General features: G+C 38.0%; 1 long non-coding RNA gene across 3 annotated transcripts in view; it reads right to left on the reverse strand.

Moving 5' to 3' along the window:
• Positions 1-27562, reverse strand: part of LOC101902479 (uncharacterized) — a 157902-nt gene that overhangs the window by 104624 nt on the left and 25716 nt on the right. For all 3 annotated transcript variants that reach the window (XR_009495824.1, XR_235861.5, XR_808829.4), the window contains exon 2: positions 17518-17631. This is a non-coding gene — a long non-coding RNA (uncharacterized lncRNA). The remainder of the gene's footprint in view (positions 1-17517; positions 17632-27562) is intronic.

Genomic DNA, 27562 nt, shown 5'->3' on the forward strand with positions numbered 1-27562 from the left:
ACAATACTCAGAGTGGCCCTGCTGTGAACTAACCCCTGACTGCTACAGTTCCTTGCAGAGGGTCTTTACAGAGACCTATCATACACACGCAAGGCCATGAACATATGCATGGTTCCCAGCTGAAAACTATTGCTTGTTACCAAGAACCATAATCAAATCAAGGCTATATTATCTGTCTGAGCCTGTGATTTGTGGTTTGTGAGACATAATTTACAATTTCTTTTTTGAATTGTTTATCACTTTTTAAGTCTTTTTACTTTTATTTATTTGGGAGGGAACATACCACACAGCATGCAGGATCTTAGTTCCCCGACCAGGGATCAAACCAGCACCCCTTGCAGGGGTAGCATGAATTCTTAACCAATGGATTGCCAGGGAAGTCCCATTTTATCATTTTTAAAGCTGAGCCTGGGGCTTCCCTGGTGGCTCAGTGGTAAAGAATCCACCTGCCAACGCAGGAGACACGAGTTTGATCCCTGGTCCAGAAGACTCTGCATGATGTGGTGCAACTAAGCCCATGTGCCACAACTACTGGAGCCTGTGCTCTAGAGTCCCACGTGTGCAACTCCTGAAGCCCGAGTGCTCTAGAGCCCGTACTTCACGATAAGAGAAGGCACTGCAATGAGAAGCTCACACACTGCAACTAGAGAGTAGACCCCTCACCGCTACTAGAGAGAAGCTTGAGCAGCAACGAAGACCTAGCACAGCCAAAAATAAAATAAAGAAAATTTTTTTTAAAAAGTTGAGCCTGATATTCAGTATATGTTCTCTATGCATCATCCTAAATTAAGAGGTTACAGACTCCAGCTGCAAAAAATGAATTACAATGGCAAGACCATCAAGAACCATCTTGAAACCCCAAGCTAAATAGATCATTTTCTCACACACATGTCTGAATGTTGAGTATAAGGCATTACTCCCAGAGAGCAACTGGGAGGTAAATTTGGAAGGGACATAACGGTCAGTTTATAAATGCTGCCATTTGGTCTGATGTTCACAGCTGGGCCAATCAGACTTGGTCAGGGTCAGGTTCATCTGCTGCAATGGAAAGTGGACCACTCACAAAAAAAGCTACAAAGGTAACAAGTGTTATGGGACCTCTGACATCTGTTTTTGGCACTGAACGTGCATGATACCAAACTGGGCCTTCAGAAAGAAGTCTTTTCAGAACGGAAAAACACAAACTCCTTCCATGAATTGTACACCACTTACTGCACAGGCTGAAGAAAAAAATTCAAAGAAATGCATCAATATACACTGTAGTCAGAGAACTCCAGTTATAGTTTATTCTTCAGAGTAGACTAATTTTTAAAATCTTTGCAGCTAGAAAAATAATTATAACATACAGAGGTTTCTTGTTTGCCATTAATATCAAGTGCGGATCAAGTGCTCAAAATTGCACAAGCCAAACTGCGAAGCACAATATCGCCTCTGAAAATGCAAATGCATTTTTCAGAACAGAACTAAAGAGCACAAATAAAAGAAGCCAACTTCTCTGAAGTTGCTCAGGTGTCTTATTACATCTGCAAAATCAAAATTATATCACAATATTCTTGTCTGATTTTTAATTTGCTTTAAGTCAAATAAACATGAATAATGAGAAAGAAATCTCAGGCCAGGAGCTTATAACATCATAAACCATATACAGGACACTTGGTTAGTTTCTGTCATAAAATGCCATCATAAAATCACACCTGCTTGAAAAAAAAGTTTTTGCTAGTTTCTGTCTTTTCCCCTCAAAATAGCCATCCCTGTCAAAGGACATTCAGTTCAATGTCTGGAACTATCAGTTATTAGGGCTTGTCAGCAGTCAGAAATCATTCAGATGTATTTCCTGTTCGCTTCCAAAGGTATAAATAAAAATTGTACACTAGCATCTACTGACCAAAAGGACGTATGCCTACATGACAGCAGTCAGGATTTAGATTAGATGGTAAATATTTCGTGATGACGGAAGTTAAGATATTGGAAAGAATCATATTGAGAGGGACCAGAGCTGCCCTACCCCAAGACTGTTTGAAAATAAGATGCATTATTCTCCAGGATCCCATAAATCAAGAACTTAGATAACAGTAGGGCTTTATATGTAATAACAAAAAATGGTTTTATCAATTCATTGCTCTATTGATTATCAAATCCTACAATTCTATGATCGAATCAGAAAGGCAACATAGGGAGTCTCAGTCCTCATCCTCATTTTCAATGAAATGTGAATCCTTTCGTATTTTTATCATCATTTTCCCCTTTGAATGTGATCATTAACAAGCTTGATAATACAAATCCAAGAATAATAGAAAGATCTCTGGACTTTAGGTCAAGAGACCTGGGTTCCAGTTCTAATGGCATTTTATTAGATATGTGATCTTGAGGGAAAAAATCAGTTAACTGCTCTGAATCTCAAATTATTCATGACTAGAACAGCTTCTGGCCATACCTACCTCACAGGCTTGTCATAGGATTATATGCAATAATGTCTGCAACAGTGCTTTGTAGAATATAAATTATGTGATGGTGTAATTATCATTAGAGGACAAGTGGCTGTACAATCACATCCAAATTATGAAAAAGCGGATTTTTCTCAGTTAATAAGAATATATCATGCAGATGCAGTGAATAGTAAGTAAACACCAGCAGGATGGGGGGCAGGGAATGAAAACCAACTGAAATGTTTACCCAAGTGGTTTTTGAACAGATGGAAACCATGAGGTCTCTGCCATACTTCATATTCTCTGGGTCTCTTGTGTTTTGAGAGACAGCTTTGTCCCCTTCAGCTTTTTAATCCTTGATGTGGTTTTCCACAACTTCTGCTACACTGAGAACCACCGTGGTAAAGACTGCTGACACCTGCTCTCAGGAGTCTAGACACTTTTTCAACCTTAGAGAACATAGACTATGAATCATGGTTCTCTTTAGAATCCGATCTTCAGCCCATGAGGGTTTACATTTAAATTCTGCATGTAGGTTGGCCCTGTCTTTGCTCTGTGGTTCATTGTTAACCTGGGAGACTTTAAACTTTTTGAAGGTAGTGTCACGGCTAAATAAACTTCCTTATAAATAGACGACAGCCAAAAACTCAGAGATACCAGAAAAAGTCTTATAGAATCAAACAGTATTTCTGCAAGTTTGTCATGATAATTAATATTAGTTCAGGGTGCCTTGAAAAAATATAAAAGTACTAAATAATAATTACAAAACTAGCTAAGAGTTTGATGACAGATGTGGAGAAAAGATGAGCAGTGGCTGATAAGTTCTCTTCTCTTCTGAAATCTAATGTAATAGAAATAAATTTTTAAGTCCAAAGAGGCATTTAAATTTCAAAACTCAGCTAAAATATTACTTGGGGCATAATCAAGTAATTTATGGCCTATTTTGTGGCTGCTTTCTTCAAGTAATTCATGGAATCTATTTGAAACCTTGACCTGTTAAAACAATATATATAAGTTGAAATTGCACTAGATACTTTCAGTAGTTAAAAGTGACATCCTTAAAACTAAAGTGCTTTTATCAGAGCATAGACAATTCAGTTCCTAAATGCACAACTTCTAATGACAATACTTGACCCATAATGCCCAAACCAGCAACTGTATATAAATACAATAAAAAATAATTTGAGTTAACTTTCTATTTAATAGACTATTTAGGCTCTTCAATTACCCATGTCCACTGTAGCATATGATTTTTAAATCATCTTACAGGTTACCTTTCCAACAGAGCTCTGGCTTTGTTATTTTGTTTTGCTATCTCAAACGTGGAGGTTATAGCCTATTTCTTATTTTAAGAAATGAGTGTGCTCCTGGAAGCTAATAAACCAGCATGTATTTATGGTGCATTAGGTTTCATGTTCTGGAGAAGGTACTGGCGACCCACTCCAGTACTCTTGCCTGGAAACTCCCAAGGATGGAGGAGCCTGGTAGGCTGCAGTCCACGGGTCACTAAGAGTCGGACACGACTGAGCAACTTCACTTTCACTTTTCACTTTCATGCATTGGAGAAGGAAATGGCAACCCACTCCAGCGTTCTTGCCTGGAGAATCCCAGGGACGGAGGAGCCTGGTGGGCTGCTGTCTATGGGGTCGCACAGAGTCGGACATGACTGAAGGGACTTTGCAGCAGCAGCAGCAGGTTTCATATTCTGTGAAGTGGTGGCAGATACAGAAGATGGTCCCCACACAGAAATCAGTCAAAAGTTAAACCTATGGATTAAGTACTAAATTGCATCACAGAACACAACTGTTCTTGGAAATCAGAGAAAAGGTGAATGCTAAGTAATGGAATGGGTGAGTATAATCTCCCTGGAGGAGAGAACTTGAGTTGATATTTGAGTTGAGTTGATATTTGAAAAATAATTTAGGATTCAGGGGAAGTGTACTAGGTTTTCAAATGGAGAAAAGATCATGATCAAATTATTTGAAGGAATCAGTCAGAAGTCTAGACTGACTGGAGATAAGAGATGATGTTAGAAGGTAATGAAAGATAAGCTTAGCTAGGTAGAAATCATTTTATAGAACCTTGATAACTAGACAAAGAAGTCAGACTTGATGCAACAGATAAAAGGGAGCCACAAGACTAGTTTTCGAACAAGGACATAACATAAAAAATTAGTGGTTAAAGGAAGTTTCTGGTGACTAATATATGCATGGGATTGGATAGGTATAACACTAAAAACTGGAACAGAAGTTTGGAAGCAGTTACATAAACCTAGATGGTAGTATCAGAATCAGCAAGAAAAAATATAGATTCAAACACTTAGAAGAGAATTCACTATGTAAGCCAAACTTTTTTTTTTCCAGATTTGAATATGAGGACTTAGTAAGGTGCTATGGCTTGTACAAGTTGATTATCTTCCCGTTAGCAGCAGAGTCAGGATTGAAACTTAGGTTTCTGGGCACCTAGGTAATTCTACTAAGAAATTTTGAAGAAAGAAACTGTGGGACTTGTTAAAGACTAGTTTGGCAATAACGATAAAGATGAAAAGCATAAAGTTTACATCTGTGGCTTAGAGTCTAGAGGTGAGTGGTTTAATAGTACCACAGTTAGCCATGAGGGAGCTGACAAAATTTGCTTGGGGGGAAAGTTGATGAGTTAAAATTGGATTATGTTGAAGTTCAGGTGATAGTAGAATATCCAGGTAGACATGCCCTACAATAATTGAACATAAGGAACTGCTCAGGACTGACAGCCCAGTCTACAGCTCAACCCAGACCTCTCTCCAGACTCCCAGTATCATTATATATCCAACCCCTCATCTGACACCAGCACCTACAATTTAGATTGACCTAAACTGAAACCATTATCTTAACTCTCAAGTTTGGTTAATACTGCTATCCATACTGTTCATTCATTAGACAAATACTTATTATCCTTGAAGTCAGAAACCTGGGACACATCTTCATCTCCTCCTTTAATCTCACTGACTGCAGCCAATTAGTGACCAAATCTTGTTTGATTTCTCTTCCTATTTCTCTATCCTTATTACTGCCATTGTGGCTTAGACCCTTGTCATCTCATGCCTGATTTATAACTAGTCTCCTAAATAGTTCCACTTTTTCTACCCTGGATTCCATTTTAGCCTTTCTCCACATAATTATTATGTGCTTAGTCACTCAATCGTATTCGACTCTTTGAGGCCAAATGGACTGCAGGCCAGGCTCCTCTGTCCATGAAGATTCTCCAGGCAAGAATACTGGAGTGGGCTGCCATGCCCTCCTCCAGGGGATCTTCCCAACCCAGGGATCGAACCCAGGTCTTCCACATTGCAGGCAGATTCTTTACCATCTGAGCCACCAGGGAAGCCCATATACTTATTATAATGATTTTCTAAAATGCAAATCAGATCATCATGTATTCTTTAGTTACTATTTTCATGGTCTATCTAGAATTTAAGGTCCTCAAAATCTTATCCTTTTTGCCTTAAGAGTTCCAAACAATGAAAATATATAGCATTGTCTGAATAGTCTATTGGGTTTGCATCTCAGTATCTTTGATAGGGTAACTCACTGCTTGGAATGCCCTTCTCTCCATATCTCCCCTACTCATACTTTCCACCTCTTCCATCTACTGAACTCTTATTTCAAAATTCCCAGATGAGTTGCTTCAGAGATCTAGATGACAGTTAAGGTCCAAGAATAGTGCAACCAAAATAAGGCACACTCCCACATACTGACTTGATAGAATATATGATGCCAATAAAGGGTTAAATATTATAATTAGAGATATACACACATACACACACACATACATACACACACACAAATTCTTTGACATAATGCTAAATTAAAAAGAAGAAAATGTGGTATAACTCATTGATTACAACCATATAAAGATTATAAGCTTACATAAAAAGCTAGAGATGAATAAACATAGTTACTATACTAAAACAAAGGGATTAAATAGACTTCTTCTGGAATATATGTATGTTTCACTTAAATGTTTAATTTTTAAAATAATGCATGTTATCATTATTAAATTCAATTAAAAAACTCAAACAGTTATTTATAAATAAAATTATGCCTTATCTGAGCTTGATAGTTACTACTCAAAAGTATATATCACTGATTTTTTTACAAAGTAACTATACAATGCATCAGAGAAGGCAATGGCACCCCACTCCAGTACTCTTGCCTGGAAAACTCCATGGGCGGAGGAGCCTGGTAGGCTGCAGGTCACTAAGAGTCGGACATGACTGAGTAACTTGACTTTCACTTTTCACTTTCATGCATTGGAGAAGGAAATGGCAACCCACTCCAGTGTTCTTGCCTGGAGAATCCCAAAGACGGGGGAGCCTGGTGGGCTGCCGTCTGTGGGGTCACACAGAGTCGGACATGACTGAAGCGACTTAGCAGCAGCAGCAGCATACAATGCATAACAAAATTATTGTCTTTAATAAGTTCATATTTTATTTTTGGGGTATTTTAAAACAAGGCATACCTGCACTGACAAAGATAAGTGTTATTTTATGCTTCTGATGTTTCTCTATTTAAAACACAGATAATTAAGATTTGATCTTACCAGTTTTGTTTCCTGGATTAAAATTTCCAAAAGTTCTTTGTAAGTCAGTTATAAGAATGCCAAAAATGGGAACAATAAGAAAGTAGGGTTGTAATCCTAATATAAAGTAGAAGCTAGGCCAAAAGGCAACATTCAAGAAAACTAAATGCATTATGCAATGCTAAAAGCCAGAGTTCACAAAGAAGATAGGATAGTTATAAATACCTATACCCCAAATAACACATAAAGTTCTAATACAGATCAGGAGTACTGATGACATAAGGAAAAAAGATGGAAACGCACTTTCAGTACAAAATAAAAGGAAAAATATAAATAAGAACATAGAAGATTGAAACAATATAATAATTGGATATGTCTTTAAATATATACAATACTATCCTTGAAATAAAAAAAAAATATCTTAGAGTGCACATGAAAAATTCACCAAAATTGTTAATATGTTATTTGACAAAGAAAACATCATACAGTTACATAAAGTAAAAACGTTACAAACAACACACACTGATCACAATGCAATAAAATTAGAAGTGAAAAATACAATTAAAAATGTAAAAAGACTTCCAACCTGGAAAATGTTTATTTTGTTAAACAACTCATAGAAAAAAATTGAAGAAAATAGAAATTACCAAACTTCTGAATATTAAAAATGAAAATGCTACATGTCAGAGAGTCTGGTGGATATATCCAAGGCAGTGATCAAAAGAAAATTCATAGCCTTGAATATCTATATTAATTAAAATAAAATAATAAATGAAAATAAATGATAAATTAAATTAAATGATAAATTAAAATAAATGAAACTTACAATTCAGAACTAGAAGCAAGCACTAAAAAGGAATATAAAAATAAAAGTAGAAATTAAAGATGCAGAGAATTAGGGGAAAAGGGATTAAAATTTAAAATCAAAGTTCTGGTTCTTTAGTTGTTCAGTTGCTAAGTCATGTCCAACTCTTTGTGACCCCACGGACTGCATCATGCCAGGCTCCCCTGTCCTCCACTCTCCCCTGGAGTTTGCTCGGATTCATGTCCATTGCGTCAGTGATGCTCTCTAACTATCATCCTCTGTTGCCTTCTTCTCCTTTTGCCTTCAATCTTTCCCAGCATCAGGGTCTTTTCCAATGACAGGCTTTACGCATCAGGTGGTCAAAGTACTAGAGCCACAGCTTCAGCATCAGTCCTTTCAATTCAGGGTTCATTTCCTTAAAGATGGACTGGTTTGATCTCCTTACAGTCCAAGGGACTCTCAAGAGTCTCCTCCAGCACCGCAGTTTGAAAGCATTAAATCTTCTGTCCTCAACCTTCTTTATGGTCCAACGCTCACATTTGTACATGACTACAAACACCCTCTTCCAACAAAACAAGAGAAGACTCTATACATGAACATCACCAGATGGTCAACACCGAAATCAGATTGATTATATTCTTTGCAGCCAAAGATGAAGAAGCTCTATACAGTCAGCAAAAACAAGACCAGGAGCTGACTGTGGCTCAGATCATGAACTCCTTATTGCCAAATTCAGACTGAAATTGAAGAAAGTAGGGAAAACCACTAGACCATTCAGGTATGACCTAAATCAAATCCCTTATGATTATACAGTGGAAGTGAGAAATAGATTTAAGGGCCTAGATCTGATAGATAGAGTACCTGATGAACTATGGAATGAGGTTTGTGACATTGTACAGGAGACAGGGATCAAGACCATCCCCATGGAAAAGAAATGCAAAAAAGCAAAATGGCTGTCTGGGGAGGCCTTACAAATAGTTGTGAAAAGAAGAGAAGCGAAAAGCAAAGGAGAAAAGGAAAGATATAAACATCTGAATACAGAGTTCCAAAGAATAGCAAGAAGAGATAAGAAAGCCTTCCTCAGAGATCAATGCAAAGAAATAGAGGAAAACAACAGAATGGGAAAGACTAGGGATCTCTTCAAGAAAATCAGAGATACCAAAGGAACATTTCATGCAAAGATGGGCTCGATAAAGGACAGAAATGGTATGGACCTAACAGAAGCAGAAGATATTAAGAAGAGATGGCAAGAATACACAGAAGAACTGTACAAAAAAGATCTTCACGACCCAGATGATCATGATGGTGTGATCACTGACCTAGAGCCAGACATCCTGGAATGTGAAGTCAAGTGGGCCTTAGAAAGCATCACTATGAACAAAGCTAGTGGAGGTGATAGAATTCCAGTTGAGCTATTCCAAATCCTGAGATGATGCTGTGAAAGTGCTGCACTCAATATGCCAGCAAATTTGGAAAACTCAGCAGTGGCCACAGGACTGGAAAAGGTCAGTTTTCATTCTAATCCCAAAGAAAGGCAATGCCAAAGAATGCTCAAACTACCGCACAATTGCACTCATCTCACACACTAGTAAAGTAATGCTCAAAATTCTCCAAGCCAGGCTTCAGCAATATGTGAACGGTGAACTTCCTGATGTTCAAGCTGGTTTTCAAAAAGGCAGAGGAACCAGAGATCAAATTGCCAGCATCCGCTGGATCATGGAAAAAGCAAGAGAGTTCCAGAAAAACATCTATTTCTGCTTTATTGACTATGCCAAAGCCTTTGACTGTGTGGATCACAATAAACTGTGGAAAATTCTGAAAGAGATGGGAATACCAGACCACCTGATCTGCCTCTTGAGAAATCTGTATGCAGGTCAGGAAGCAACCGTTAGAACTGGACATGGAACAACAGACTGGTTCCAAATAGGAAAAGGAGTTCGTCAAGGCTGTATATTGTCACCCTGTTTATTTAACCTATATGCAGAGTACATCATGAGAAACGCTGGACTGGAAGAAACACAAGCTGGAATCAAGATTGCCGGGAGAAATATCAATAACCTCAGATACGCAGATGACACCACCCTTATGGCAGAAAGTGAAGAAGAACTAAAAAGCCTCTTGATGAAAGTGAAAGTGGAGAGTGAAAAAGTTGGCTTAAAGCTCAACATTCAGAAAACGAAGATCATGGCATCCAGTCCCATCACTTCATGGGAAATAGATGGGGAAACAGTGGAAACAGTGTCAGGCTTCATTTTTGGGGGCTCCCAAATCACTGCAGATGGTGACTGCAGCCATGAAATTAAAAGACGCTTACTCCTTGGAAGGAAAGTTATGACCAACCTAGATAGCATATTCAAAAGCAGAGACATTACTTTGCCAACAAAGATTCGTCTAGTCAAGGCTATGGTTTTTCCTGTGGTCATGTATGGATGTGAGAGTTGGACTGTGAAGAAGGCTGAGTGCCAAAGAATTGATGCTTTTGAACTGTGGTGTTGGAGAAGACTCTTGAGAGTCCCTTGGACTGCAAGGAGATCCAACCAGTCCATTGTGAAGGAGATCAGCTCTGGGATTTCTTTGGAAGGAATGATGCTAAAGCTGAAACTCCAGTACTTTGGTCACCTCATGCGAAGAGTTGACTCATTGGAAAAGACTCTGATGCTGGGAGGGATTGGGGACAGGAGAAGGGGACAACAGAGGATGAGATGGCTGGATGGCATCACTGACTCGATGGACGTGAGTCTGAGTGAACTCCAGGAGTTGGTGATGGACAGGGAGGCCTGGCGTGCTGCAATTCATGGGGTTGCAAACAGTCAGACACGACTGAGCGACTGATCTGATCTGATCTGACTGGATGGCATAACCGACTCAATGGACATGAGTCTGGGTAAACTCCAGGAGTTGGTGATGAACAGGGAGGCCCAGCGTTCTGCAGTCCATGGGGTGTTGCACTCCATGGGACACAACTGAGCGACTGAATTCAACTGACTGGAAAAAACCATAGCTTTGACTATATGGACCTTTGTCGCCAAAGTAATGTCTCTGCTTTTTAATATGCTATTTAGGTTTGTCACAGCTTTTCCTCCATGGAGCAAGTGTCTTTTAATTTCATGGCTGCAGTCACCATCTGCAGTGATTTTGGAGCCCAAGAAAATAAATTCTGTCACTGCTTCCACTTTTTCCCCTTTTATTTGCCATGAAGTAATGGGACCAGATACCATGATCTTAGTTTTTTGAGTGTTGATTTTCAAGTCAACTTTTTCACTCTCCTCTTTCACCCTCAGCAAGAGGCTCTCTGCTGCTGCTGCTGCTGCTAAGTCGCTTCAGTCATGTCTGACTCTGTGCGACCCCATAGATGGCAGCCCACCAAGCTCCATTGTCCCTGGGATTCTCCAAGCAAGAACACTGGAGTGGGTTGCCATTTCCTTCTCCAATGCATGAAAGTGAAAGTGAAAAGTGAAAGTGAAAAGTGAAAAGTGAAAGTGAAGTTGTTCAGTTGTGTCCTACTCTTCATGACCCCATGGACCACAGCCTACCAGGCTCCTCCATCCATGGTATTTTCCAGGCAAGAATACTGGAGTGGGTTGCCATTGCCTTCTCTGAAAGAGGCTCTCTAGCTCCTTTCAGATACAGCAATCTTGATTTCAGCTTGTCACTCATCCAGCCCAGCATTTCACCTGATTGATAAATCAATGAAAATCAAAGAATTGTATGAGTTATTTGTATTGTATGAAAATAGATTTTCAATGAAAATCTATTGAATTGTATGAGTTCTTTATATATTTTGGATATTAATCTCTTATCAGATATATGATTTGAAAATATTTTCTCCCATTCCAGAGATTGCCTTTTCATTCTGTCAATGGTTTTCTTTGCTCTGCAGAAACTTTTCAGTTTGATGTAATCCCACTTATTTATTTTTGCTTTTGGCGTTTTTGCTTCCAGTGGTAAGTCCATAAAAATCACTGCCAAAAAAGATGTCAACAAGCTTACCCTCTATATTTTATTCTAGGAATTTTATGTCTTTAGATCTTTGATCCATTTTGAGTTGATTTTTGTATATGGTGTAAGATAGGGATCCAGTTTTTATTCTTTTGCATGTGGCTGTCCAGTTTTCCAAGCGCTATTACTTGAAGAGACTATCTTTTCTCTATTGTGTATACTTGCTACTGTTGTCAAAAATTAGTTTATCATATATGTGTGGGTTTATGTCTGAGGTCTCTGTTCTGTTCCATTGATCTATGATTGCTATAAGTTTATAATATAGTTTGAACCCCTTTATTAAAATTTTCAGTTTAATTATTATATTCAGCTCTGTAATATCCATTTGGTATTTTCTTACACTTTCCATCCCTGTTGAAATTCTCAGTTTATTTATGCATTCTTCCGCTCTCAGTGAACACTTTTAAGACCACTATTTTTAATTCTTTATCAAGGAAATTAATTATCTTCGTATCATGAAAGTCTGTCTCTGGAGTTTTACCTTATTCTTTAGTTTGGAACATATTCCTCTATTTCTTCATTTTCCTTGACGGTCTGTTGGTTTCTGTTCATTAGGTAAAATAGCCACCTCTCCATCTTGATGCAGTGGTCTTATCTAGGAGATGAAAATTATAGCCCGGTCCTAGCTCATTTGTCTGTCAAATCTTTTGTTACTGTCCAAGTTGCCTTCTTTGTTCTTAGGATTTCCAGAAACTGAAGCTGTGCCAGGACCTGTCAGTGTCCCAAAGAAAGGATCTCCATCAGCATCTAGATGCAGGCTTATGAGAAGCCAAACATTTAGGCAGTAGCTTTGAAAGAAAGACTGGGAGCTGGGCGTTTTTGTCTGCCCGCTCTGCAGTGAGCCTTGGGGGTATAGCCAGTTAGGAACTCTGTTTCCTATAGTCCCGTGGGATCCATGACCACAAGTCCTACTGGCTACCAGATGCGGACTATCAGGACTTCATCCTCTGAACTGCAACCACAGAAGCCAGGGTACGAGACGTGTGCACAAGCTCCTTCCACGGAGACACCAGTGCCCTGGGGCAGAGCAGAGGGAGAACATGGAGACAGTGCCCACCAGCCTCCCAGGTCTCAGGGGACAATCACAAGCATTTATAAGACACGACTGAGCGACTAATACAAACACACACACACACACACACACACACACACACGGAGTAAAATTTACAAACAAATCTGGACTTCATCTTAGTAGGTTTGTTTTTGTGGTGGTAAAGTGTATGAATCCTTATACTATTTTATATGCATTGAAGGGATAAGCAAATGAGCAAATGTGTTGATGTTGAGAGAAGCCAGAGTTCTCACTGCACAAGAAGAGACAGGCAAGTGTGGAATGAAGAAAGGCAAGTAAAGAACTTTGTGAATTTGGATTAAAATCAGAGATATCAGCAAGAGCTCATGGTTTCTAATACACAAATACATACAAGTTCAGCAAGAGCTCCTTGCAGAAATACTAATGTACGTCTGGGGCAGGAAAAGTCTAAGATCAGCCTTAAACAACTTTTTTATATCAGAAATTCAGAAAGCACTCCAAAAAATGATGGAAACATGTCAAAAAAAAAAAACCACAAGAGCCAGCTCAAAGGGCCTCCCACTGACCAAATCTGGGTCAATTTGAGCATGAAAATAATTACAATAAGAATCACAATCTATTGAATAAAGTAGGAATTCATGAATACTAGATGACAATGGTAATGATAGATGATACATACATACCTATATAAGTACATAAACTTTTGTAATGTATCTTATTTCAATATTAATGTCTTTGGTTATCAATAGCAATGGGTTTCAGCTCCCTCTATTTCTCCTTTGAAATATCAGCCCATTTCTTTCCCCCTTATTTTGATCATCATAGTACACCTATGATGGCAAAACTTTATATTTTGCAACTAAATTTGCAACTTGTCATTTTCCTAATTTTTCATTTTCCTTTTAACAAAACTTTATCATATTAATTGTAACTATTTTTTCTAATTTGTCATTTTTCTTTTAATAAACAGGAATATTTTGTCTTTAAAAACTCCTTCTGACAGTATATGCACATTACAGAAAATTAATTCTCCTTCATAAAAATAAAATAAAACGTCCCATTAAATCCCTAGAAGGCACTGCTAATGCTGAAATGGAAGAGGAAAGGAAAGAGACAGAAAAGAGGGAGCCAAACTGTGAGGGTTAATGAGAGAGGAGTCGTATTCCCTCTGTTGTGCCTTAAACCATTCAATTGCAATAAGGAAGGACATCAGAAGAGAAAAATGTGATCCCCTTCCACAGAGAAATTAATTACTTTCTTAGATTTGAAACCTTTCCAATGAAAAATTTCCTGTTGCCCAGAAGCACCTTTCTAATTAATGATCTTTAGTTTCTCAGGTAAGCTCATGCTGCACAAATCCCTTCTCAGTTTATAAGGAAAGAGGCATTTAAGGCCTGAACTGCAGGAAGAAAGGACAGGAAAGTTACATAGAGGAAATGAACTGAGCCAGGCACCCCACTCTTAATGCTTGGAGCTAACGATGGGCTACAAAGATCTTTGCCCCCTGGCTCAGTGGAGAGGAGTGTGTGCTGACTCAAGGCTCCCACGCATTCTTGAAAAATCACTGCACAGTTAACTTCTAAATTACTGAGAACAATTGTAGAGATCAATAGAAAACACCAACCTCTAAAGACATTTCCTACAGCATAATTTGAAGAAGTAGAATACACGAAGCAGTGAGCCAAAGAAAATTAGGTCTTAGCACTAATTAGAAAATTTTCTAAGCTTTCTCTCTCAAGAAAATCAGTTCATCAGTCAAAGGACCAATTTGAAACATGGTTTACAAATTTTCATTTGGGCTGAAAAAAATTACAGCCGGATATTTGAACCAATGTTCTAAATAAAATTGTGAGCCTAATTAGTTACTGTTAATAAAATTGTAACAGAAAATTGATTATTCACTAGTAGTTAAAATCTGTTTTCCACAAGTCAGAACGAAGACAGCCTATAAAGCAAAAAAAATAAAACCCCACTAGAGTATCTCGTTTAATCAGAGACGGGAAAAAGGAGATTAATACTGGGTCCCCAGAAATATAACTTCCTCCTTTAAACTATGATTTTATAACATTTACTTCCAACAATTAATAAATGCTCACCTTGTGACTAGCTATTAATCCCAACTAGCAAAGCAGTCTTCTTTCTTTTACTGTGTAGCTTGATCTTGTTTGCCCTAGAGTACAGATGCCACAGAGCACTACAACACATATGTAAATCTGTGTGGGTGTTTTGGGGGGGCACATTGCTTCTCGAGTAAATAGTTTAGAGGCTTATTCTGCTCTTCCCATGGATGAAAATTCCTACTTAACCTCCACTCAAACCTGCCCATCTCATTTGATTTTTGTATGAGTGCTCCAACTGTTCACACTGATGTGAGCAGTGCCCTGAAAATACACCTGCCGAAAGCTACTCTTCTTTTAAGTAAAAATTAGAAAATAAATTCTCCTTGAGCAGAACAATTGGTCCACGCTTTCTCTTCACTCAAAGGGTTACTGGCTTATAGAAACAAGCAGCCAGGGTGTTAGGTGGCCTGTTACCTTTCTTTAAAGGCAAATCACGCTTTCTGTCCCAGGTGATTGGTTTGACCAGTCCCCACCATCACCACCCATAGGTCTACCATCCTCCTCGCGTGCAGACCCAAAACGTGGTACAATTTGGATCTATTTCCTTTCATTTCATCCTTGCTGCATGTTAAGGTTTTAATACTTGTTAAAATATGTAAATACAAAAATAGAGTTTAAGTGAATAAATAAGAATTGTAAATATATACTGGGACCAACTAGATATCTGCAAGAGGACACAGTTGTATTCTAAAGTCATGTAAAGATTTTCCTGATAAACATTAGGCAGATTGGAACATTAACATATCCTAATTAAATATATTTGCTGTAGAAAGTTAGGAAAATACAGATATGCCTAACAAAATGAAAATCTCTCATAACTCCACTCCCTGAGATGACCACTGGTAGCATTTGGCATATGTCCTTTCTGATTTTTTCCATTCTTATATATGTTGCTTTTTCTTACAGTAGTAGGTCTCATACTATATAGCCTGCTTTTCAATGTGTTTTCTATTATCAATAAACATACCTCTACAACATCATTCTTTACGGGTGGATTTTATGAATGCCCTAATTTAGTTATCCAAACCTTAAAGCTTTTCAGATGCTATACCTGGATCTATATTTTGTATATAATTTTGACTTCATGACTGCTTTGTGATAGTTAATACAAACTGACCAGGCTCCACTGAAAGCCTAGTATTTTATCAAAACATTAGCAATAATGTTCAGCCTTTAGAGGAAACTACGCACCATAATGTGAAATCCAGCTAAATTATTATTATTTTTTATTGAACTACAACATTTAGCTCCTCGGGCTCATCTGCTATCAATTAGAGTGATAAGCAGGCACTCAAAAGCTAGCTTTTCAATTATGTTTTCTACCTTTCAACCGAAATGTTCCTGTCATTGCAAATCATGTAGTAATTTTGTAAAGGCTTTATCGTAGCAACCAAGTGATAACTTTAAAATCAAGAATCTAAACCAATTAATTCCTAACATTAATTACTTCTTCTAAAACAAAAGGCACTTTAAAGTAAGTGACTGCAAATATACTTTTTATCCCACTAACAATCCTTATCTCTTTTTTCCCCAGCTCACAATTCTGTTGACAACTCATGCTCAGACTCAAATCATCATTCAAATCATAATTAAAGCATAATTCTGAGCTCTCTTTGTACATGCTAATTCCACAGGCACCAGATGTAAAAGCCACACAGAAATTCCTACAGAGTATTATTAGCTTGCAAGGAGCAGAATTAAGATGCATAAAAGTATCTTGTATAGCAAGTAAATATTTTGGTTTTAATTACATTATTACCTTGTTTTATGCCACTAATTACTACAATTTATTGTATAATTGACTCTCAGAAAAAAATGTTACCAAAGAAGTTCTGCATAAACTGAAGATAGTATATACTAATGATTTGGCCTAACCCTCTGTTCCCTTAAAAATAAAACGTAAAATACTTTTATAGTAGATTTGACAAATTACTTTCCTATTTTCCCACTAATACATAAAGTTTATCATATGCTACAGTTATTTGTTGATTTATTTCTCATAAATCACAGGGTAATAAAAAATTGTATTCTCAAGCTAGGGACAATACATTAAGCTGCCTTTATTCCCTACAACCCATGCTAGAACTTGAAACTTAGTAGGTGCTCAATTAATTTTATTAATTAAATTAATGAACTAATCATGTAATGCATTCATTTCACTCAACATAATAAAAGCATTATTGTTAAATACTAGCTAGTATCTATTTCAGCCTTTACAGATTAAAAGCCTGCAGCCTTAGAGCAAAAGACTGAACATTAGCAATAATAACAGTTTGCTGTAGATTGAAAACAAATGAACTCATTCTGGGACTGGGCAGTCATTCATAAGCCACTTGAGAGGCCTACCCTCTTGCAGTTTATGACCCCAGTCAAGTCTTTCTAGTGAAATAAAGCCTTGTGTTCACTCTGGGGCCATCCATTGTTCTCTCTATAATTTGTACCAAATTGTAAAGGTTATAAATACTTGTGGTGAAGCTGCCTTCACTCACGGTTAGGTGCCATTTTTTTTTTTTTAATAACTACAAGACCAGGGACTAGCATTTACCTACTTCATAATAACCTAATCATACATACCTTTGAACTCAGGATGTTCTTCAAATGCCATGATTTATTATGTTCTTCTTGGTCACATAATAGTCAACCCCATCAAATTCAACTAGGCCAACTTCATTCTCTTAGGAGTAGTAGCTAGCAATAAAAAGTGAAGAGTCATTTCTTAAACGAAACTATATACACTTGAATTCTTTCCAGATTTAAAAAACTAATAGATTATGTTGCAAGTGACAATAAAATGAGTGAAAATAAGCACAGTTAAACACAGAAATTTTCTCTGCCTACCACTTCTAAGCCTATTTTCTTCTTGTTGCTGTGATTTTAATTTTTCTTGAACTAATGTGCCCTCTAATGGTTAAAATAAAGATATAATCAAAACCATAAAAGAAATGCCAATTTATCAACTGCCAGGAATATTTCTATTCAAAAAATACTTCTTTAACTTGAACCTATGCCTTCAAGATATGTCTTTAATAAATAGCTAGAACATGCATTTTATGTATTCTGTACAACAGATAATGCAAACGAGGAACAGCAAACAGATCTTGTCAAATAGATTTAAATGTACTTCCTATTTTTAAAAAGCATCAATTTTTTTTAATGATATCTATAATTAAGTCTTGCATGTGCTGAAGTTGAAATACAGATTGGGGTTATACCTATTCTAATATCATAACTTAAGCATTTAATTAACAACAGCTATTAATCCAAAATAGATTATTTTGGTTCTTCCTTCATTTTTATTTTTCTAACATGAACTGAAAGTCTGCCTCTAACCTTTAAAAAATGTAAACATATGCACACACGAAAAAATTAAATACAGTTCTGTTTGTTCACAGTTTACCTTCACTGCTCATGCTCTCCTACTTTTGGTTCAGCTGTAATATTAGAAAGTAATAGAAATTTAGTAATTACCCAGTTAACGTGACCAGTGGCAATAGTCTGCTGAGCTAAGGAGAGTCAAGGAGAAATTGCTTGAATTATTTACCTTCGTTTACTAAATTCAGGAAACTTATTGCAGCTTTATAATACAATTTATTTTGAACAAGAATGTGGTCAAGACAGAAAAACATATATACAGAAAATTTATTTAATTCTGTCTATCCAGAAGAATAGAATTGAAATCAAAGGCAAAAACAGAGACTACCATGTTTAAAGATTTTCTGCCTTGTTTAACCATTACTGTTAGTACTTTAGATAATTTGCTTCTTATCAAAACATGGTAGTATGCTCACAACATGGAATTTTCAAGTCTCTTCCAACTTGAAATGTATTTTAAAATTATTAATGTATGTTTTTTCAAAGGCAGCCTTTTTCTTGCCTCAGAGAGTAAAGACATTATTTTTCCTATTCTAAACATAAGGTAACTGTCATTGAGGTGAACTGACCTACCAAATACTGCACAAAAACAGTGACAGAAGCTAGACTAGAATTTAGAATGATTTGTGCAGTTTGCTGATTTTGGCTGGTTCTTTGTGTGCATAACAGGAATGTGTTTTTTTGTTAGAGAAAAATTACATCTTCCTGAATTATATTTCTGCTTTTACCTTTCAGCATAATTTTATAGAGAACATTCTGTATTCAATACCTGGTATATTAGTTTTTCTTATTTTAAGTGAATGCTAAACTACTGAAAGGGCTGCAGGTTGAGGGGCAGGAAACTTGAGTTCCAGTTCAGTTTGTGCCCCTAAGTGAACTTCCATAGATACGAAAGATGCTGAGCCTTGACCGCTCACCAAATAAAGAAGATTGAATTAGATAACCTCTGATCTCCCTCCTAATTTAAAACTGGGGGTTCTTTTTTTTAATAGGAAAATAGAAAAATAGTATTTTTGCAAAATGGTCAAGTACAGTGAAAATTGAAAAGAAAAAAAATTTTGATTATCTTAGAAAAGCTAAATAGCATCTTGAATTTTATAGTTCAATTCAGTGCAGTGCAGTCACTCAGTCGTGTCCGACTCTTTGCAATCACATGAATTGCAGCACACCAGGCCTCCCTGTCCATCACCAACTCCCGGAGTTCACCCAGACTCATGTCCATCGAGTCGGTGATGCCATCTAGCCATCTCATCCTCCGTTGTCCCCTTCTCCTCCTGCCCTCAATCCCTCCCAGCATCAGAGTCTTTTCCAATGAGTCAACTCTTTGCATGAGGTGGCCAAAGTACTGAAGTTTCAGCTTTAGCATCATTACTTCCAAAGAACACCCAGGGCTGATCTCCTTTAGAATGGACTGGTTGGATCTCCTTGCAGTCCAAGGGACTCTCAAGAGTCTTCTCCAACACCACAGTTCAAAAGCATCAATTACCAAATGCCTATTAAAGACCCACCTCCACAACCATGGATTTTAGACACATGAGAGGCAGAATAAGGTGATGATTAAGACATGGACTCAGAAGGTAATGGAACTGGGTTTGAATCCCAGCTCTCTTGGCTACTAGTTTTATGACTTTGGACAAGTAATTTAACCTTTCCAGATCTTAGTTTCCTCATCTGTCAAGTCAGGAAAAGAGTGGAAACTTCATGGAGTTATTATGAGGATTCATCTTATTTTTATGAATCAAATGCTCAGAATACCACCAGGTACAAAATGAATCATCAAAAAAAAAAAATGTTAGCACTTTTAGAATGGCCAATTTAACTTTTTCCCTCAGTCATAATGGCAGAACACTAAAAAGGCAATTAAGTTAATTTTAATGACTCAGCCACCTGGCAATCTTAATTTCTATTTTTTATTATCAAGGTGCTCATAAATCCTAGTTTCCCAGTTTATACATGTTCTCCTAGGGTATTATGAATAACAACCTCTTTTATCCTCAGTGTCTAGATTTGGACAATAAAGTATATAATCATCCTGATTATAAAATGGATTATTCAATTGTTCTCCTGCACAATGAGGAAAATAAATTAGATGGCCTCTGAGGTCACATAAAGCATAGGTTACAATATATTGGATACGAATGGAAAGAAATGTTTGGATGTTTTGTAAATAAAGTCTAAAATATAAAGAGCTATTAGCTGTTGTCAAGATGGCATATTTGATAGCTTTGTTATATTTAAATAAAAAGTTTGAATTGTGTATGGAGGACTACTTTTATTTCGCTTGTTCCAAATGCATGAAAAGCTCTCTGGAACTGGACCTCACTCTCATTCAGGTCTTCCTTTCTTCTTTCCCACCTGCTTTCACTATTTTCTCCACTAGATGTGAAATGGGTTGAGGAGTGGGCAAAAAGAAAGAGCTTCTCCCCTCTCCTTAAACTCAACCATTAAATTAAGCTTCCCCCTAAAACTGACCAGTCTCCAATCCTAGCCTGGTAGGCAATCATTCCTAAACAAATATTAACTGAACTTCTTAAATATAGGGAAGAAAGAATAGATTTGTAAGAGTCCTATGTCACTGCATGATATCTACAGAAAGATAATATTAAACCTGAGAAGTAATAACATCTTCATTTAGCACATTATTAACATTTTAAAGTATTTATCCAACAGCATGCCCATGCTGCACCTCCACTTTATCATGCTGTTGTTTTGTCACTAAGTCATGTCCAACTCTTTGTGACCCCTTGGACTGTAGCCCACCAGGCTCCTCTGTCCGTGGGATTTCCCAGGCAAGCATACTGGAGTGGGTTTCTATTTCTTTCTCCAGAGGATATTCCCAACCCAGGGACTGAAACTATGTCTCCTGCTTAGCAGGAGGATTCTTTTTAACTTATTTATTTTTAATTGGAGGATAATTGCTTTAACATTGTGTTTGTTTCTGCCATACATCAACACGATCAGCCATAGGTATACATATGTCCCTTCCCTCTTGAACCTCCCTCTCACCTCCCATTCCATCCCAATCCTCTAGGTTGTCACAAAGCACCAGATTTGAGGTCCCTGAGTCATACAGCAAATTCCCACTGGCTATCTGTTTTACACATGGTAATATAGATACTTTCATGCTACTCTCAATTTGTCCCACCGTCTACTTTCCTCACTGTGTCCACAAGTCTGTTCTTTGTCTATGTCTGTATTGCTTTGGCAGGCAGATTCTTCACCCCTGAGCCACCACGTAAGCCCCCACCTTATATTACATTTAATGTTAAAAGGAACACCATCTTAAACCACAAGTAGAATTTGAGTCCTCAGATAAAGCTAGACTCTAGTGCTAGCACATTTACCAGATATAGTATAAAGAAAGATGCCTTCTCTGTTTAAAGATTTGTCTAAAAGAAGTCTTGTGTTAAACAGATTCTGGTCCTGATGAAGGCTGATGTTCTCAAAGGTATCTGCCCTAACAGAAAAGCCAGTTAATGAGGATGGCAGCTTGAGAAATGATAGTTTCATGGCCCTGATTGTACCAACCAAAAAAGGGGACGATTAATAATACAATACTGTAAAGAGGGAAAAGAGGGTGAAAATGTACCTCTCACGGTTCAAAAGGTAGATCAAGAATTATATGACCTAAAAATCTTGGAAGGTCAAATTTGGTAGAGGGAAACATTCGTCTCAAGCTAATTTCAATGATCTGTTCCATTTGATTTTCCTATAAAGAAGTTTCAGCTAAAATATGGAAGCATCCTCTTTAATTCATGCCATAGAAAAGGAGGTTTATTAGAGTGTTTATTCTGTCATTTGATCAGTAACACCAACGCAGAAAGTGTAAGAGAATGTATTATTAGAGACAACAATATCTAAAGAGCAATATACTAATTCACAAAGTGAACTTCCCTATCATATTACCTCAAGTAACACTGTTTTGATTGATTTCACTAAGAGTATTTCTGTTTTTCCTGGATGATCTGTGTTTATATAAAACCATTAGGAAGGAAGCAAATGCAGTTCTGGGCAGTGAGGTCCCAGTCCTGGTGCCCACTTCATCAGACCCTTCTGGAAAGGAGTCTTTCTGTCCCTCAGACAGGTCTTTCTGCTTGCAGTCCTACACCCTGCTGGCCCTGAACAAAGGTATGTTAAATCTTAGAGGCATTGAAAGGCTCCCAAAATAGTGCCCATCAAATCTAGTACTGATAAGTTCCCAGGTTTACAGCGTTTCCTGTGCCTTGAAGGATTGATTCCAGAAGGTCCTTATTAAAATACAAATATTTACTGGAAGAACTAACATTTTATCATCCACTCTGATAGCAACACCAGCTTTGTAATTTCATAAGCTCCTTGTTAGAAAAGGCATTGAAAAAATGAGATTAGTTTCCATTCATTCAAACATATATTGTCAGCCTACCACAGCGAGACTAATTGCTGGAAATCTCAAAATAAATAAAGCAGTGTCACTACCCTCGGGGAGTTTACTGTCGGTGGGGAAGATGAACATATACACAATCATTTTTATAAAGTATTGCATGATGAGTCTTAATAAGGAATCATTTGATAATAATGAACAGAAACTCAACTGGTCAAGTTAAATAAGAAGATATTAGCATAGACTTGAGTGTCTAAAAAGCAGCTGGAGCATCAAAAGGGACTCCAGTAGGAATTAACAAGCCACCAAGAACCAAGACAACTCCCCACTCATTCTCTATTTGTTTGCTCATCACTTACACATGCTTTTTCTTGCAATTTGCCCATTTTCCTACCTTTCCTTACAGATCATCTCTCTTGGCTTGCACATATGACCACATCAACCCTTGAGACCATAAGACCTTACTCATCCAACACCCACAGCCAACTAATTGACTCTCTCCTTCCACCCCTATTATCAATTCCTAAAAAGAGAAACTGACCTAATGCTACACTAATCCAAGAATAGATTCTTGGCTTTTAAAAAATGTGGGAAATAATCTCCATCTCCAATACAATAAGGTAATTTCAAGGTGAGCCTTGGAGGAAAGGTAGGCATCTTCCAGAGAAACAAAGGGAAAAATGCAATTCAAGCAAACAGATTGTCATGTTCAAAGGTATATGGATGAAGCAAAGTAGCCCGTATATGGAGAACGCAATGGCACCCCACTCCAGTACTCTTGCCTGGAAAATCCCATGGACGGAGGAGCCTGGTAGGCTACAGTCCATGGGGTCGCTAAGAGTCGGACACGACTGAGAGACTTCACTTTCACTTTCCACTTTCATGCATTGGAGGAGGAAATGGCAACCCACTCCATTGTTCTTGCCTGGAGAATCCCATGGACAAAGGAGCCTGGTGGGCTACAGTCCATGGGGTCGCACAGAGTCGGACACGACTGAAGCAACTTAGCAGCAGCAGCAGTAGCAGTGGTATAAAGATCCACAGCAAGGAAGCTATTGATAATGCTGGGAAGATAGCCAGGGATAACAAAGTATCTTTGTATGCTCTGCCAAGGTATATGATTTTTATCCAATAGCTGAGGGAGGTGGGGCGTGAAAATTTTTACTGAAGGGGAGACTAAAGCAGACCTGTGCTTTAGGATGAAGACAAAAAACAAAAAAAAATCCTCTAATAGCAGGGTGAAGGGTGGACTATTAATACAAGAAGACCAGACTGAATGTACCACTCTGGAAGCTACTTTAGTAATTCAGACAAGAGATGGTATAGTTTCAAAATTGGACCATGGCAAAGAGGATATAGAGGAGAGGAAGGATTCAAGAGCATTATGAAAGCAGAATATAAAATTCAGCAGCAGCAGAGTCAATTCAGAAAAGCAAAGAATCACAAACTTTGATACAGGGAGAAGGAAAGTCTAACCTTAACCCACAGCTGGTGCTAAGGGATGCATCAGACATAGGGAAATAACACACTGAAGGAAGGGAGGGTGGGCCAAGGAGAGTCACTTTGCATCCTTTCCGATCTATCCTTAGAGTTGCCTTTCCTATGATCTCTAAACATCTTAATCCACATAAATAAAGACAGACTCCAAATCTTCAGGGTGTGAGCACAAGGGGCATCAAAATAATTAGTAAGCAAACATTAATCAGAGCCATATTCGAGTTACCCTGTCATTTTATTAAAATATCTGTCGATTGAGTCTATTGCATAAAGGGGCAAGAATTCATTCCTGGTGAAGACTTAACTCGTCAGTGCCGGGCCTTGTTTCATTATGTATTCAATTAGAAGTTTTCATGGTGTTGTTTTCCTTTCAGTTCCAAGAATAAAAAGTGAAAAATGAGAAATGTGAACTTCTCAGAAGATCCTGTGACTTTGAAGCCACATATCTGAGTAAATGATCTCTTGCTTTTGCATTTAGAAGCCCTAGGGAGCAACATTATCAGACTGATTATGAATGCGTATATTTTCATAAGAATATGCAATCTTAGCCAGCTCAGCACAGGACACTGAAGTGACTAAGTATCAAATTAAAGATTATTCTTTTTTGTGCAGAATTCACTCCAGCAAGAAATTGAACAAGGGGATTTAAAATCCAAAAACAGTGGGACCACCTCCTGAGACATTATTAATTATTAGTGGGCCCCAGTTTTCCAGTTTCTTATCTCCCTATACACCCAACGCTCCCATTGCTTTAAATTATTATCATTATTTGTTAAATGCTTTCAATGTGCTCGGTACCCTGGCAGGCACAGAAAAAAGTTACCGTACCTGCCCAGGGGCTTTCTACCTAAATTGCACAGATATAAATTAAGTTTGAAAATGGGTTGTAGTTGTCAGTTACAGTCTTTTCTAAGGCTTAGAAGCAATAGAACAAAACTAAAAGTATGTAAGTTTGAACACCTCCTTTCTCGGCCGACTTGGTCTTCTTTATATTCCATAGCCTGGTCTACTAACCCAGAAAACAGTATCACAGAAACATGCCAAAGGTCAGTAATGAGAGGCCATCAAGCACTCAGAGAAGATTATCAACACTTAGAAACAATCCCGTGTGTCTGACTTCTCACCTTGCTCCCTGTTGTCCTGGGAGGGAACCTGTGGTTCAGAAGCAATAGCAAGTGACGAAAGTTGAGTTGAGGGAAAAGCCTCAAAGCTGACTTCTTCCCTTCGACTTCCCACCTAGTCAAAGCTGTAATATCGCCAGCAGTGCCCACACCCTTATTCTAATCCTTACCCTTCTCTCAAAAGCCCATTCTTCCCAGACATCTACCCCAACTCCTGTGACAAATATCTAGAAAAGTAGAGTCGGAAATTTAGTCTGACTCAGGCCCTTGTGTGTATATATATTTTTGTGTGTGTGTGTTTTAATAAAAATGTAACTGTATAAATGAAAAGAAAATGGGAGTACCCTTTCACCTCTATGTGTGCCCTCCACTCCCATTACTAACAAAAACAATCCTTTTAAAAATATCAAAAAATGCTTTGTTTGCCTCCAGGTCTGATGGGAGATGGCAAAAGCAACGAATAAGGGCTCTATTTCACCAACAGATGAAGAAAACCCAGACAAAAACCACTTGAGACAGCTATGGAAGTGAAAACGAGACCCCCACCTTGAGTCAGAGAAGACAACTGCAGGGAGAAGAGGAAAGGGGAGGGTATAGGAAACGGCCTGAGACTCCAGAAAATGACGGGGATTTACTCTACCAGAACCCCAGGAGGTTCCCCATATTGTAACTCCACTGCCATTGCAGCCACCACCAAACCAACAACAACCCCCAGATCCCAGCCCAGCTTCCAGCAGTGGCCTTGGGGCCCACCACCAATGGTTCCTCATCAGGGCATCCCCTGCTTCATCCATCCAGCAGAGAGGAAGGGAGGAGCTCTTCTGGACCTCGCAGAGGGGAACCACTAGGTACACCCAGATGCTCAATCACTGAAAGTTATTTTCTGACACAATATTGTTACACATAATGAATTATCTAACTTTGGACATATATTTTCCCTTTGAAATACACATTCCTTGAAGACAAAGCTCCTATCTGAGCATGAATACAATGAAAACTGCATAAGAATACATTTCCAAGGGATAAGTACTCATATATCACTTCATTACTGTCTACTGGCTTGAACCTCTGCCTTGAGCCCCACAAAGCCAGCTCCTCAGTCCCTTGTGGGCATGCCTGCTAAGTTGTTTCAGTCGTGTGTCTTTGCAACTCTAAGGACTGTAGACCACCAGGCTCTTCTGTCCATGGGATTCTCCAGGCAGGAATACTGGAACGGGTTGCCATGCCCTCCTCCAGGGGATTTTCCTGACCCAGGGATCGAATCCGTCTCCAGCATCTGCCTGCATTGGCAGGAGGGTTCTTTACTACCAGCACCACCTCACTGCAACCCAGCAAAGCACCAACTATGACCACTTCTACAACTAACAATGTCCGATTCTGTCATCTCTGGCCTTCTCTTATGTTTTCCATCTGTATTCATCCAGTCCTGCATTTCCTCCCCCAAGCAGGTTTACCCACACATTCATTATTGATGTAAAGATTATGTGCTGAGTGCCTACTGTATACAAAACACTGTACTGACTACAAAGCATTGTTAAGCTTGGAGTCTGGGGAGTTTTAGCATTCTATTCACGTCTGCTCTAACCTACCAATTTCTAAAATGTCAACTAGGTCTTAGTCCACTGATGCAATAGGAACCTAAGTTCTTACTCCTTACACTCCTGGCATTTGTCTGGAGATTCTTGAATGCATGCATAGTTCTTTTTTCTTACTGATCCTTTGCCATCTTATTGTTTGGACCACCAAAAAATCCTGACCTATTTTCTCCAAATGAATCTCAGTTGTTCATTCAAATAAATGAAATTGTCTTCAATAAGCAGCTCAGTGAAACTGTGTATTACAGGGATAATATGAAAGTAACTTTAAAATGTTTATATCCAGAGATAACTCTGAAGAGATGAAGGAAGCAAAGGGAAATAAAAATTGTAATAAAAGAAAATTAAAATAACTAAAATCCTGAGAGTAAGAGGTACAAGTGTGCCACATTTACTTGAAAACATAGATTAAAAAAAAAAAAAATTTTTTTGAGGCAGAGGTAATTTTTCACCTGACAAAAAGATTTACAGTATCACTTTGCAATATGAAAAAAGTATGGTTCAATTAGTAAAAACAGGATAAACATAATTCTTTTCTGGTATATAAGGATCTGTAGTATTTGTACACTAATCGCTCAATATAAATTTGTTAAATAATGGATGGGATGCCCATTTCTCAATTTTTAGCTCCCACTGCATCTTAAAAACCTTACCAAATCTCTAAGAACATAAGA

Source organism: Bos taurus, chromosome 9 (genome assembly GCF_002263795.3).
Source record: "Bos taurus isolate L1 Dominette 01449 registration number 42190680 breed Hereford chromosome 9, ARS-UCD2.0, whole genome shotgun sequence".
NCBI lineage: Eukaryota > Metazoa > Chordata > Mammalia > Artiodactyla > Bovidae > Bos > Bos taurus.